Raw genomic sequence first — 15,201 nt, 5'->3', positions numbered from 1 at the left:
AGGACTGGTCAGAAATCACTTGTTTAAAAAAATAATAATAAAGTATTGCTGTAGAAAGAGAGAAGAAAAGCAAAACCACTCTTAACCGCATAAACATACAAAGAGTCTAATTCCTACCCTTTGAGTTTAAGAACAAGCTTAGTAGAGGCACCTGGCTAGCTCAGTGAGAAAAGCATGCAACTCTTGATCTTGGGGTTGTAAGTTCGAGCCCCATCTCAGGTGGAGAGACTACTAAAAAAGGAACAATGAGCTTAGTAAACTGCTGTTGAATCTTTTATGTCATCAGATAGGCTTTTATAAACCATCTCTGATTTTCCAAACCAACTATTGCTTTTCATCTATGGAATTCATTTGAAAGTGTTTGGAGCCTTGAAAAGACTTCAGGTATAAATATCTTTAACAGGAAAGAAAAACTAGCACGTTTCATTAGCACTGGGAGCCTTCTTCTCTTTTTTTCTCCTTGGGTGTTAGAAGCTCGGGAACAGTAAATAACTGTGGAATTCAAAAATACATTTGCTTTGAGATTTTCTCTGGCCTTCAAATCCAGCTAACCCTTCATCGATTGAAAACTAACTTCCATTCTTAAAGGGGAAGCACATCTTCTGATCCGATTTTTTTTCTAAAAAGGGGGTTTATGTGTTCTTAACCCAGATGTGGGAATAGTCTATTCGAAGCATTACACCTTGGGAATATGATTTGCTTTAGGAAATGAAGATTTATATATTTCTGGGACAGAAAGTTCAGGAAAGGGGACTAGGCTGTAAGTGCAAATAACTTGGTCTTTTGTTTTGGTTTCTTTTGATTTAAAAAAAAAATAATTTCAAAGAGCCTTTTATGTTGCATTAAAAAGCTGGAATTCAGGGCACCTGGGTGGCTCAGTCAGTTAGGCATCCAACTCTTCGTTGTTGTTGTTGTTGTTGTTTTAAGAATTTATTTATTTATTTGACAGACAGAGATCACAAGTAGGCAGAGAGGAGGAAGCAGGCTCCCCACTAAGCAGAAAGCCTGATGTGGGGCTTGATCCCAGGACACTGGGATCATGACTCAAGCCGAAGGCAGAGTCTTTAACCCACTGAGCCACCCAGGCGCCCCCAACCAACTCTTGGTTTTGGCTCAGGTCATGATCTCAGGGTCATGAGATGGAGTCCCTCATTGGGCTCCTTGTTCAGCTTGGAGTCTTTTTAAGACTCTCTCTCCTTCTGCCCTGTCCCCCTGGTCTCTCTCTGTCTCTCTGTCTCTCTAAAATAAATAAATGAATCTTTAAATCATTGATCTTTGGGGATTAACACAACTTCTAGCCTCTCTTCTCTTCTTGGAGGTCAGTAGGAGCGAGGCTGAGAGTTCTGGGAAGTTGGTTCTCTAGCAAACAGTCCCCATCCCAGGGGGTTTCTAAAAGTCACTGAATTAACTGAAGGAAGGTGTGGTTGAAGGGGGCTTGTTTTGAATAACCAAAGACATTCCTACCATTTTATCACTCTTACCGCTTAAGGAAATCCAAGGGTTTTAGGGACTCTGTGCCAGGAAGGGAGACAGAGACCAAACATATACTTCTCGGGGCACCTGGGTGGCTCAGTGGGTTAAAGCCTCTGCCTTCAGTTCAGGTCATGATCCCAGGGTCCTGGGATCAAGCCCCGCATTGGGATCTCTGCTCCGTGGAGAGCCTGCTTCCTTCCCTCTCTCTGCCTCTCTGCCTACTTGTGATCTGTCAAATAAATAAATAAAATCTTAAATATATATATATATTTATATATATATATTTATATATTTATATTTATATTTATATATATTTATATTTATATATATATTTATATATATATTTATATATATATATATATATATATATATATATATATATATATATATACACTTCTCACTCGAAATCACAAAGTCATGGGCTGCTATTGAAAGGTTTTTAGCTAGAGTCTGAAATGATAGGTTTTACCTATGTATAAAGTGCCCTTGACGGGGCCTCGGGGATGGACTGCTGAGGCCCAAATACCATGAGAAGTGAGTATCAGTGATGCAGCTCTTCTCCCTCAGCTCCAAACCCATCCTCCTCTGCTCTGCGTTGTGATGCCGAGCTGGGAAACCACATTCCTGCTTTGCCAGATGGCTCTCTGTGAGATCCTGGCAGTAGGGTTTGCTAGACTGCAGAAGTCGGGTGATTAACTCGTTCCGCTTGGCTCAGGATTTCTCCCAGCTTCAGCGCTCAAAGTTCTGCACGCCCGCCCCCTGGGAACCCCTTTCCCGGGATGGTGGGACACCCTATACGCAGAAGGAAATTGCCTGCTGTTCCTGAGCGTGTTTCCCCAGCCACGCTTCCTCCTGTGCCAGCACCCCAATTCAGTCTGTAGTTTGCAAGATCAAGTCAGCACCAGCCCGAGGGGACCCGCTCTTTAGCATCTCTGTCCCTCCCTCCCATCCCTAGGGGGCGCTAGCTGCTTGCTGCTGCTGCTACTTCTATGATCTCCTGGGGCTGGGGCTGTCAGAGCGTGGTCCCCACGCCCGACCAGCAAGCCGGGTCAGCAGCCCCCACCCCCCGAGACTTGTGAGACACTCAGTTTCAGGCCCTCACCGCCCAGCCCCATCAGAGATTCAGACAAAGGCCCAGCAGTCTGTGTTTTAACAAGGGGGTCCTCCAGGCTATTCGGCTGATGTTTAAGAACCTCTTAGAGTTCTCTTTGTACCCTCTCAATTGCCTACATAACAATATTACACCAAGCTGGCAATTCCTTATGTTATATCCCACGTGTACTGCCTTTGGCTCAGGTCATGGTCTTGGGTCCTGGGATCAAGTCCCACCTTGGTCTCCCGCCCAGTTGGGTGTCTGCTTCTCCCTCTGTCCCAGCCCTGCTTGTGATCTCTCTCTCTCTCAAATAAGTAAATTTTTTTTTTTTTTTTAAGTAATCTCGACACCCATTATGGGGCTTGAACTCAAGAACCTGAAATCAAGAGTCCCATGCTCCACTGACTGAGCCAGCGAGGTGCCCCTCAGTGCAGTTTTTAATTTGTGGTTTTAAAAATTTATGAGTGAGGTAGACCATATTTTTATATCTGTAGGGGACATTGGCATTTCCTTACATGGTGAGCTTTCTATTCATATATCCTACCCATTTACAAAAGTTTTCTGGGTTTCCCCCCTCTTTTTTTTTTTTAAACAATTCTATTTATTTATTTGAGAGTCATAGCGAGAGAGAGCAGAAGCTGGGTGGAAAGAAGGAGAAGCAAGCTTCTTGCTGAGCACGGAGCCCAAAGTGGGGCTCTTTCTCAGGACCCGGGAGTCATGACCTGATCTGAAGGCAGACACTTAATGGACTGAGCCACCCAGGTGCCCCCTCCCTTCCATTTTTTTTTTTTTTTAATTTATCTGACAGAGAGAGACACAGCAAGAGAGGGAATACAGCAGAGGAGTGGGAGAGGGAGAAGCAGGCTTCCTGCTGAGCAGGGAGCCTGATTCGGGGCTTGATCCCAGGACCCTGGGATCAGGACCTGAGCTGAAAGCAGACACTTAATGACTGAGCCACCCAGGCGCCCCCTCCCCTCAATTTTTAGATGCCTTTTTTGTATTTTAGGGATATGAACTCTTTGCGATACAAGTTGTAAGTATTTTTTCTCGTTTTGTCCCCTGTACTCTTTAGCTCATGTAGGATGGGTTTACGATTTGAAGTTGGGAAAGGTTTCATTTTGTTCGGCCATTTAACAAGATTCTCCTTTCTTGCTTCTGTTGTCAAATTTTTGGAAATTCTGATGAATAGTTTGGAAAATTTACCCAGCTCCTGCAAGGTTGGGAGACTCCGCAGTGTTTTCTTGTATTATTTGAGGGTTGTATTTTTTCACTTAGATCTTTGATGCACTTTGAATTTAACGTGATATCCAGGGCGAGGAGTGGATCTCAGCTTTTTCTCTTGGTTGTGTAGTTGCTCCCACACTAGTAAGTTAAAAAACTTCCCTGAAGTCCCTTCCTGAATTAAAAACTATTATAGTATTATAAGCATACGCAATTGGTTCTATTTCTGGATTTTATAATTTTCCCTTGATCTGTATGCTTATTCACACGCCAATAATACGTTTTATATTGGTTTTAATATCTTGTAGAGCTACTCCCTGGGTTTTTCCTTCTCCTCCTTCCTCTTTTTCAGTTTTTCCTCCTATCTTTGCATGCTGTACTCCCAAATGAACCTCATAATCAGGTTGTTTGTGTCTAAGGAGAAACCCTGATGACATTTTTATTAGGATTGTGATACATTTGTAAACTAACTCCGGGGCAATTGACCTGTTTGGAATGTTGGCGGCAGCTCTGTTTCCATGCTTGGAGTCCTAGCGCCACCTGGTGGCCACTGTTCACAACAGCAATATTTTCTCTTAAAAAGTCACTGAAAGCAATAAACATTTATAATCACACACACTTTCTGTGGATCAGGTACAGGGGAGGCTTCGATGAATGGTTCTGGCTTGAAGATCTGACAGTGAAGACGTTTTATAGGGCTGCAAGTCATAAGAAGGCTTGACTGAGACTAGGGGATCCCCTTCTAAGATGGAGCCTTCACACTTGGGGAAGACTGTGCTGGTTGCTGGTAGGTCTCCCTTCTTCAGCACATGGCTTTCTCCATACTGTGCATCTGGCCCCCCAAAGCCGGTGGATCCTGAGAGAGGGAGGCAAAGCTACAATGCTAGATAATTTTAGATCTGGAGGAAAGTTGCAGATAATACAGGGAATTCTGCTGTGTCTCCTCACCCGACGTTGACATTACAGTACAAGGATCAAAACCAGGAGATTAGCATCGGCTCCCATATTGTTAACTAAACTACCCACCTGGTTTGGGTTTTAATAATCTTTCCACTGATGTCCTTTTTTGTTCTAGGATCGAACCCTTTTTTGTCACATCTCCCTGGCGGTTCCTCTGTATTTCCTTGCCTTTCATGACCTTGACGCTTTTGAAGAATACAGCTGTTTTATAGAATGTCCCTCAAGTTGGGTTTGCTATTTTTCACAGTTGGACTGAATTAGGTGTTTTTTCCAAGAATACCATGGGAATGATGTTTTGTCCTTCTCAGTGCATCATATCTGGATTATATCCGGGGCTTCCTAATGTCCGTGTGTCCTGTTAGGGGCGATGTTGACTTTGACTTGGTTATAGTGCTGTCTGCTGTGCTTTCCACTATAAAGGTATGGTTTTTCCCTTTGTAATTAATAAGTATGTTAAGGGAGATACTTTGAGACTGTACAAGTCTGGTTCCCTCAAACTTTTGCCTACTAATTTTAACACCTATCAGTGGGTCTTGTCTGCAACAGTTATTATCCAGTTATGTGCCTAATAGAGATTTTTTGTGTCATTTTTTCCTTCTACATTTATGAACTTGAATTCTGTTGAGAGAAAGAGCCCTTTCCCCCATTTACCTGTTTACCAGATCCTTTCCTTAGATCAGTATGGACTCACGGATATTTGTTCTATTCTTGGATTAACACCTGCTATTGACTTTGTAATTTTTGATGGTCATCAGGATATGAAATGTCATGCTATTGGGGCTTTAGTCAGAATCTTTCTTTTCTTTTCCTTTTTTTAAAGGATTTTTTAAAAAAATTTATTCATTTAAGAGAGACAGAGAGAGCACAAGTGGGTGGAAGGGCGGAGGGAGAGGGAAAAGCAGACTCCCCGCTGAGCAGGGAGCCCAGCGTGGGGGGACTTGATCCCAGGACTCCACGATCACAACCCAAGCTGAAGGCAGACACTCAACAGACTGAGCCCCCCATGCACCCCTTTGTCAGACTCTTTCTGAATACTGAATTCTAATGAGGTCAGACATCATCAATCTTTCCCGTTGTGGCCTTTAGGAAATGCTTATATTTGTTATTTTTATTTCGTTTCTCTAGGTTCGGATGTCAGGCTCCCAGTACAGATACAAAGGAGTCGATGTCTTGGGAAGAATGCCTGAAATACTTTAGAGTCTGTGTATGCGGTCTCTATATTTTTTAAGTGCAACTTCTGGGTTTTATGTGCCACCTGTATGCTGATGAGTCCTCTTGGCCGTGGAGCCCTCTGGAAGTGGGCACTGAGATGCTGTGTGAAGTGTAATCTCTCTATTAGGGATTGACACCTGTGGGAGGGGGGTAGGAGGAACAGCGCTGGGTGGATGGAGAATCTGAACTGTGATCCAGGCCCAAGGTTGGACTTGACTGATTCCACAAGGAGCTCTGGAGTGTGGATAAACTATTAGTCTTCTGTTGTTTGACTCAGAGCCTACTAGAGTTGTCCCCTATGTGGCTCAAGTTCCTGGGTCTTCTATCCCCGATTCCCTCAGTTAACCCATGGAGACAGCCATCTGTGAGCCTTTCTGTGCACCCATGGGCACTCAGGGCCCAGCCTGATGGAGCTGTCAGAATTCCCAGTGGCTGGAGTGGCAAGTCCTACCTCAAAGGGGGATCTAGGCAGGCTGTCTCTGCCTCCAACACTAGTCCCAGATTTCTGTCTCTGGTGCAGACTTATCCCCTGAATTCTGCCCTTGGATTTGCGATGACTCATCCAAAATCAAGCTCTTGATCTTTTCTCTCAAACCTGCTCAGCCTGCAGGCTTCCGTTTCTCAGTTGCCAGTGACTCCACCAGTCCCAGTGCTCAGGCCAGAGTCTTTGACCGACTCCCCTCTTTATTCCATTATGTGGCCGTCTGATCTGCAAATCCCGTTGATTTAATTTGTAAAACATCCCAAATGCGAACACGCTGGACCAAGACACACACCATTTCTCCCCTGGGGTTTTACATTTGCTCTCTAACGACCCCGCTTGGCTAAATTATTCTCTTGTTGAAATGCAAACTTGATCACGTCCTTTCTCTGCTTATTACTGTCAGTGGCTTCACCAAGAGTAAAATCCAGATTCCCCTCAAAGGCCTGTAAAGCCTGGCAAGGTTGCCCCCCACCCCCATCCTGGGCCCCATCAACCCTGACTTCATCTTCTCTTCCCCTCCTTGCTCACTCCTCTCTATCTGGAATTGCCTTCCCCTAGGGTCCCCATGGCTCCCTCTCTCCCGTCCTTCAGGCCTCTGCTCAGAAGTTGCCTTCTGAGTTTAGGTGTCTCTGGCCACCCCTTTAAGCTTGCAGCTCCTACTGTGGTACCACTTGCCTTCTTGGCATATGATCCTCCATGCCATTAATCCCCACCCGATGTAATTTACTCATCATTTTGTTCATAATCTATCTCGCTAGCAGACTGCAGAAGATATGCAAGGGCAGCAAATTCCCCCCCCCCCACCGTGTTCTTTTTTTTAAAAATTTATTTATTTCCTCAGAGAGAGAGAGAGAGCGAGCACATGCAAACAGAGTGGCAGGAAGAGACAGAGAGAGAAGCAGGCTCCTTGCTGAGCAAGGAGCCCGATGTGGGACTCGATCCCAGGACGCTGGGATCATGACCTGAGCTGAAAGCAGCCGCTTAACCAACTGAGCCACCCAGGCGTTCAACCCATCCCGCTGTGTTCTTGCCGAAACCCCAGTGTTAGAACAGTGCCCGAAAAGAGCAGGGGCTCAATAAATATTTTTAAATGAATGCAAGAGTGAATTTATACAACACTTATCACTACCTTAGGTGAGTTTGTTTCTTTTTTAATTTTAATGATACTATTGGTTATGTGAATGCATTTTAAGGAGATATTCAGATGTTAGAGGATGCACAAGAGTCCCCCTTAACATGGGTGGTGGGCATTCTACTTTTCTTTTGTGTCTACCCAGGCACCAAACATTTCTTCTCTCTTGTGAGCCTCCTGAGCTCTGTGGGTCTGGGACGGGAGGCAAATTAACACCTCCCTTTGAAGAGACTGTATTAGTTTCCTCTTGCTGCTGTAACAAATTGTCACAAGCTCATGTAAAAAGAACATGAGTTTATTATTTTATAGTTTTGAAGGTCAGAAGTCTTACTGGGCTAACATCAAGGTGGACTGATTCCTTCTGGAAGCTCCAGTGGAGATCCCAGTTCCTTGCCCTCTGGCTTCCAAAGGCCACCTACATGTCTTGGCCCCTTCCTCCATTTTCACAGCCAGCCATGTGGCTTCTTCCTCACTGACTTCTGCTTTCCATCCTTCCGTCTTCTCTGTTGAACTCTGATCCTCCTGCCTCCTTTTGTGAGGATCCTTGTGATGACATTGGACCACCGAAACAATCCCTATGGCTGCATACAAGGACATAGTCCCAGGTTCTGAGGATCAGGACAAAGACCTCTTTGGGGGCTGTTATTCATCCTACCCAGATGGTTAGGCCTTTTTAAAAAAAAATAATTATTTTTTAAAAGATCTTTATTCATTTATTGGAAAGAGAGAGAGAGAACACAAGTGGGGTGGGGGGAGCAACAGAGGGAGATGGAGAAGCAGACTCCCCACTGAGCAGAGAGCCCAACATGGGGCTCCATCCCAGGACCCTGGGATCATGACCTGAGCCAAAGGCAGATGCTTAATGACTGAGCCACCCAAGCACCCCATGTCGAACATTTTTTCAAGGGCACATTGAGCTTTTATATTTCTTCTTTGGGAAGTGGCTGATATCTTGCTCATTTTAAAATGGAATTGTTTGTATTCTTCTTACAGATTTCAAGAGTTGTTTATAAATTCTAGATATGAGTTAGATATAGGGCTGTAAATGCTTCCTTCCATGCCATGGTTTGTCTATTTTTTTTAAGATTTTATTTATTTATTTGAGAGACAGAGATCACAAGTAGACAGAGAGGCAGGCAGAGAGAGAGGAAGAAAAGCAGGCTCCCTGCTGAGCAGAGAGGCTGATGCAGGGCTCGATCCCAGGACCTTGAGATCATGACCTGAGCTGAAGGCAGAGGCTTTAACCCTCTGAGCCACCCAGGTGCCCCATGGTTTGCCTTTTTATGTTCTTAACTGCAAATTTTGAAGATCAAAAGCCTTTAATTTTGATGAAGTCCAGTTTTTTCTTTTATGATTTGTATTTTTGTGTTCTGTTTAAGAATTCTACACCTGGGACGCCTGGGTGGCTCAGTTGGTTAAGCAGCTGCCTTCGGCTCAGGTCATGATCCCAGTGTCCTGGGATTGAGTCCCACATCGGGCTCCTTGCTTGGCGGGGAGCCTGCTTCTCCCTCTGCCTCTACCTGCCATTCTGTCTGCCTGTGCTCACTCTCTCCCCTCTCTCTCTCTCTGATAAATAAATAAAATCTTTAAAAAAAAAAAAAAGAATTCTACACCTACTTCAGAGAAATATATATTTTCTTCTGGTGTATTATAGTTTTAACTTTCATATTTAGTTCTATGATCAAATCTGAGTTAATTTTTGTGTGTGATGTAAGGTATGGGTCCAGTTTCTCTCTCTCTCACTTTTTTGCATATGGATGATGAATTGTTCTATAAATCTTTATATGAATTTTGAGAATGAATTTCTTATGCACAGCTAATGGTTGGTTCTTGCATTTTTTTTTCAATTTTATTTATTTAAGAAATCTCTATACCTCATGTGGTCTCAAACTCATGACCCCAAGATCAAGAGTTGCATGCCTCTCTTACTGAGCCAGTCAGTGCCCTGGGTCTTGCCTTTTTTTTTTTTTTTGAAGAGTTTATTTATTTGACAGACAGAGATCACAAATAAGCAGAGAGACAGGCAGAGAGAGAGGGGAAAGCAGTCTCCCTGCTGAGCAGAGAGCCCGGAGCGGGGCTCAATCTTGTTTGTTTTTAGTATTGTGATCTCTGTTATTGGTTTATTAGCTGTATATCTTATTTTATTGTTGTTGCTCTAGGGTTTACAGTGGACAACTTACCAGTCTACCATCAAGTAATGGTGGGCCACTTCACGTACCGGGGAGTCTGCTTCTCCTCTCACTCCCTTTCTCCCTCTGTGCTCTCTCTCTCTCTCTCAACTAACTAACTAAATAAATAAAGTCTTTTAAAAAATAAAATAAAAATAATATTTTAAGAAATCAATGCTGAAGAACGCCTGGGTGGCTCAGTGGGTTAAAGCCTCTACCTTTGGCTCAGGTCATGATCTCAGGGTCCTGGGATCAAGCCCCACATTGGGCTCTCTGCTCAGCAGGGAGCCTGCTCCCTCCCGCCCACCTCTGCCTGCCTCTCTGCCTACTTGTGATCTCTAGCTGTCAAATAAATAAATAAAGTCTTTTTAAAAAATTTTTAAAAAATAAAAAAGAAATTGAAGATGAGAAAAACCCCTTTGATATTACTTATGCATTTCCCATTTGCAGCACACATTATTTATTTGTATAAATCTAGGTTTCCATCTGCTATCATTTTTATTCCATTCGAAGAACTTCCTTTAACTTTTCTTCCAGTAAATGTCTTTTGGTGATAAATTCTGTTTTTGTTCATCAGAGAAAGTCTTTTTTTTAATTTATTATTTGAAAAGTCTTTAAATTCCTTTGAGAGAGATATTTTTTTGGGGTGTAAAAGTCTAGGTTTACAGTTTTTCCCCCTTTCAGCTCTGTAAAAATATAATTCAATTCTCTTAGGGTCTGTGTAAATTCTGATTAGAAATCATTAACGTTTCTTATTTTTGTTCCTCCTCCTCCTCCTCCTCCTTCTTCTTCTTCTTCTTTTTTGATTTTAGGCAGAGAGGCAGGCAGAGAGAGAGGGAGGAAGCAGGCTCTCTGCCAAGCTGACCCTGAGATCATGATCTGAGTCAAAGGCAGAGGCTTTAACCCTCTGAGCTACCCAGGTGCCCCTCCTCTTCTTTTTTATCTTATCTTTTTTTTTCATTAATGTATAATGTATTATTTGTTTCAAGGGTACAGGTCTGTGATTCATCAGTCTTACACAACTTACAGCACTTACCATAGTGCATACCCTCCCCAGTATTCATCATCCAGCCACTCCATCCTTCCCTCTACCCCTAACAACCCTCAGTTTGCTTCCTGAGATTAAGAATCTCTTATGGTTTGTCTTCCTCTCTGGTTTTGCCTTGTTTCATTTCTCCCTCCCTTCCCCTGTGATCTTCTGTCTTGTTTCTCAAATTCCTCATATCAGTGAGATCAGTCTTTCTCTGATTGACTTATTTCACTTAGCATATAGCCTCTACTTCCATGCATGTCATTGAGATGGCAAGATTTCAAGTTTTTTAATGGCTGCATAATATTCTATTGTGTATAGATCCCACATCTTCTTTTCCATTCATCTCTCCTTTTGGGCTGGTCATAACTTGAACACCTTCCAGATTTGAATGAGCTCTGGGAAGTGTTTAGTTCATAGATACCTATCTTTTGTATGTGTGGCCTTATGGAGTTTCACCCTATGCACGTACAATTTAGTATTCAGCAAAGACTCTGGTGGAATCCCATGCAGATTCCTGGGGCCCTTTTTCTGCATAGCTCCCTATTCTCTCTTATCGCCTCTGGAGCCTATTACATACATATTCTTAGTTTGCTTTTTTTTTTTTTTTTAAGATTTTATTTATTTGAGGGAGAGTGAGAGAGGGCATGAGTGAGGGAGGGAGGAGAGGAAGAGGGGCAAACAGAATCCCTGCCAAGCAGGGAGCCCAAGGTGGGGCTCAATCCCAGGGTCCTGGGATCATGACCTGAGCTGAAGGCAGATGCTTAACTGACTGAGCCACCTGGGCTCCCCACATACTCTTTTTTCTGTCATATCAATTCATCCCAATATTTATTTTTTTCTCTCTGTAATTTACTGGTCAGTCTTTTGTTGATCCCAGTATCCTTACTTCTTTTCTTATTTCATCACCCTGACCTAGAAAAACCTCAGCATTAATTGAGTCTAGTGTCCATTTTCCCCCGTGTCTACAACTATGGCAATTTTGTACAGCTGAATACACAACTTGGTAGACTGGTGTCAGCATAAATGTTTCATTGGAAATAGCCTGAATTCCTCCTGTGATTCTGCCCAGCAGCTCCCTTCTGTTTCATCTTTCAACTCTTTCTATCATTATCTGCTGCTGGGCTTTCAAATATTCTCAGCCATCCTCAGATCTTTATGCTTCTTCCTCCCTTTTAAAATATGCTTGTTTCCTACATCATAGAGAGGTTGAAGTGATCTGTTGAGAAATCCCTGTGTTTCCTTCCACAATTCAGAATGATCCTCACTTTAGACACATTTTTTTTAAAGTTTTATTTATTTAACTAATCTCTATACTCCGCTGGGGCTTGAACTCATGACCCCGAGATCAAGACTCAAATGCCCCCCTGACTGAGCTAGCCAGGGGCCCCATGCCCATTCTTTTTTCCTACACTTATGTTAAGTGATGAATTCCTTTTTAAAACTAAGATTAGGGGCACCTGGGTGGCTCAGTGTTAAGTGTCTGCCTTCAGCTCAGGTCATGATCCCAGGGTCCTGGAATTGGGCCCCGCATCAGGCTCCCTGCTCAGTGGGAAGCTTACTTCTCCCTCTCCCACTCCCCCTGCTTGTGTTCCCTCTCTCACTGTGTATCTCTCTGTTAAATAAATAAATAAAATCTTAAAACAAAAAAAAACCCTAAGATTAATTTTTTTGCTAATGCACTGGTCCAGTGTTTCTTCTCCTCCTCCTTCTTCTTACTTAGTAATGGGCTTTGATTTAATTAATATTAAATATGTCTCTTTACTGTAATCCAACAAATCCAATCTACCAGCTCTTACCCATCAGTATTTAAACTCTCTCTCTTCCCCATGAAGTTCTGGTGACTCTCTCACAGTTACATTTATTGGTAGAGTGATCTGTACTCCCCTCCATTGCCTCACTCCCATACACTGAGTGCATAGTAAATTGGCCTTCTGTCACACAGCCCCATTGCACTTATTTTATCTTTTTTTAAAAAATATATTTAATTTATTTATTTGACAAAGAGAGAGAGGGATCACAAGTAGAGCAGCACAGAGAGAGAGAGCGAGGGGGAAGCAGGCTCCCTGCTAAGAAGAGTTCCCGATGTGGGGCTTGATTCCAGGACTCTGGGATCATGACCTGAGCTGAAGGCAGAGGCTTAACCCACTGAGCCACCCAGGCATCCCTGTTTTGTCTTTTAAAATGGGTCTCTGTCAATACCTACTGCCTTGTTTATTTAGTTTTTTTTTTAATTTTTTATTTTTTATAAACATATATTTTTATCCCCAGGGGTTTATTTAGTTTTTTAAATTTTCATGTATTTATTTTAACTAATCTCTACACCCAAGGTGGGGCTCAAACTCACAACCCTAAGATCAAGAGTCACACACTCTTCCAACCGAGCCAGCCAGGTGCCCCTCTTCTGTCTTGTTCAGATATCCTGCACGCTCCTTCCTTGGAAGGCCTCTTGTTTTCCCTACCAAACCTTTGATAGGTGGAAGTCATTCAGGCCTGTGAGAGATTTTCCAAAGATAAGGCAGAGTCCTATGTTATTCTCTAAGCCCTCACTGTTTAATGACCTCACAATTATTTGACCTCATCCCAGTAGGGAATATAGAAAAATGTTTTCTTCCTGCTCCCTCTGATAGCATCTTGCAATATTCTCTTGAAACACTGATAATTAATTTGGGTAATTAGGATGCTGAGAAAAAAATGTTTAGAGATTTTTCTTGGAGACACTGTCATTGATGCTAGAAATAACATAATAATCACAGCTCTAAAGAGATTAGGTCAGTAAAACCAAGCCTGTAACTGAGGGTTCAGCTTTTCCCTCCCATGACAAATCTGGTAAACTTTGGGTTTACTGTCTTCTAACAAAGGTTGCTCAGGTGAGTGGAGTTTTAGTTCAGATTTAGAAACTGGGAGAAAAGAGGGGTGGATATTCAGAGATGGGAATCTGCACAGCATCTGGACAATACTGCCTTTTCACAAGTACACAGAAGAATACGTGTAGAGCCTGCCTTACTGGGAAAGGATGTTCTCTAATCACTTGGAGATTCTCTTCCCCTTGCCCACTTGCCTACAGTGTCTCCTTGATTCTTTCTCTGCATTAGTTCTGCCCCAATTTTTACCTCTGTTCTTTGATTGAACCTTAGTCTGAGATTCCTTAAGTGTGGAATCAAAATGAATTAAATATATAATAGGGAAAGTTAGAGGCCTGATGCATAACATAGAATGTCTTAAATAAATATTAGAATGTCTTAAATAAATATTAACATCTTCCACTGGACCTTATCCGGATGAGACTGAATTTGGGTAATTTATTTATATGGGAGAGTGCTACGTGTGCACAGCATGAAAAATTTAAAAACATTGTCTGCATCTTAATTAGATTGGTACACCAAAAAATTATATCTTATTGTAGGTTCTGATCTTTTAACAAAATAATACGCCTTGGAACACATGCCAGACCCAATTACGGAAGAAGGCATGCTTACCCGTGACTATCTCACAGCTGGGTTCTCATTTCCAATAGCATACTTGGAACCAAAACCAAAATTCTGAGACGTGGTATATTGTTCTTACAATCAGACATCTGATGTGGATCCTTCTTTCTGCTCTCTGTTCTAGGGACATAAAGATCCTGAAAGCAAATATGACCAATCAGTACCATGGCTAGCACAGGGTCAGTGCTCACAGAGGCTTAAGGATTTGGTGCAATCTCACTGAACCTTGGGGGACATGGACTTTAGGAAGCCATTTTCACACTTTTTTGCTCAAGCACAGAGCCTATACAGAATTCATCATCAGCCGCCGTATTCCCTTGGTCAGCAGCACCTCTGCTGCTATTTCTTTTTTTTTTTTTTAAGTTTTTTTTATTTATTTGACAGATAGAGATCACAAGTAGGCAGAGAGGCAGGCAGAGAGAGAGGAGGAAGCAGGCTCCCCGCTGAGCAGAGAGCCAGATGCGGGACTCGATCCCAGAATCCTGAAATCACGACCTGAGCTGAAGGCAGCAGCTTAATCCACTGAGCCACCCTGCTGCTATTTCTATCTGCGTGTATGTGTCTGGTTCCTGCTCTTTCATTTTCCCTGAAATTTATTTGTCTGTTAATATTTGATTTGACAATGTAACTTTATACTTTCCAAATCATTCACCAATTATTCTGCTCCCTCATACCAAATGGCTGTTTTCTAATTTGTTGAATTTTATATTTATTTATAATTTTTAATAATTTTATTTATTATAGAATTATAGATTCTATAGATAATAGAATTATTCTAGTTAATAATTATATTAATAGTATAGTTGATAATTATACCAATAATTATAATCTATAGATAATAGACATATTATATAATTATAAATAATTCTATTTATTTATAATTTTTAATATTACATAACAATTACATATTTATAATTTTTTCTGGACACTTCATCCTGAC

The 15,201-nt window shown here is 42.2% G+C and overlaps 1 long non-coding RNA gene across 3 annotated transcripts in view; it reads left to right on the top strand.

Annotated features, from left to right (window-relative positions):
• The window catches only part of LOC131817513 (uncharacterized), a 39,684-nt gene that overhangs the window by 17,209 nt on the left and 7,274 nt on the right, over positions 1-15,201 (top strand). Inside the window, exon 3 of one of the 3 annotated variants that reach the window (XR_009348537.1) lies at positions 5,873-5,951. The exons of the other annotated variants lie outside the window; for them this stretch is intronic. This is a non-coding gene — a long non-coding RNA (uncharacterized LOC131817513). The remainder of the gene's footprint in view (positions 1-5,872; positions 5,952-15,201) is intronic. 3 annotated transcript variants of the gene reach the window in all.

The sequence above is a fragment of the Mustela lutreola genome, chromosome 16, assembly GCF_030435805.1.
Source record: "Mustela lutreola isolate mMusLut2 chromosome 16, mMusLut2.pri, whole genome shotgun sequence".
Lineage (NCBI taxonomy): Eukaryota > Metazoa > Chordata > Mammalia > Carnivora > Mustelidae > Mustela > Mustela lutreola.
The sequence above is the reverse complement of the archived record's forward strand: the minus strand, read 5'-3'. Positions and strand labels throughout refer to the sequence as shown.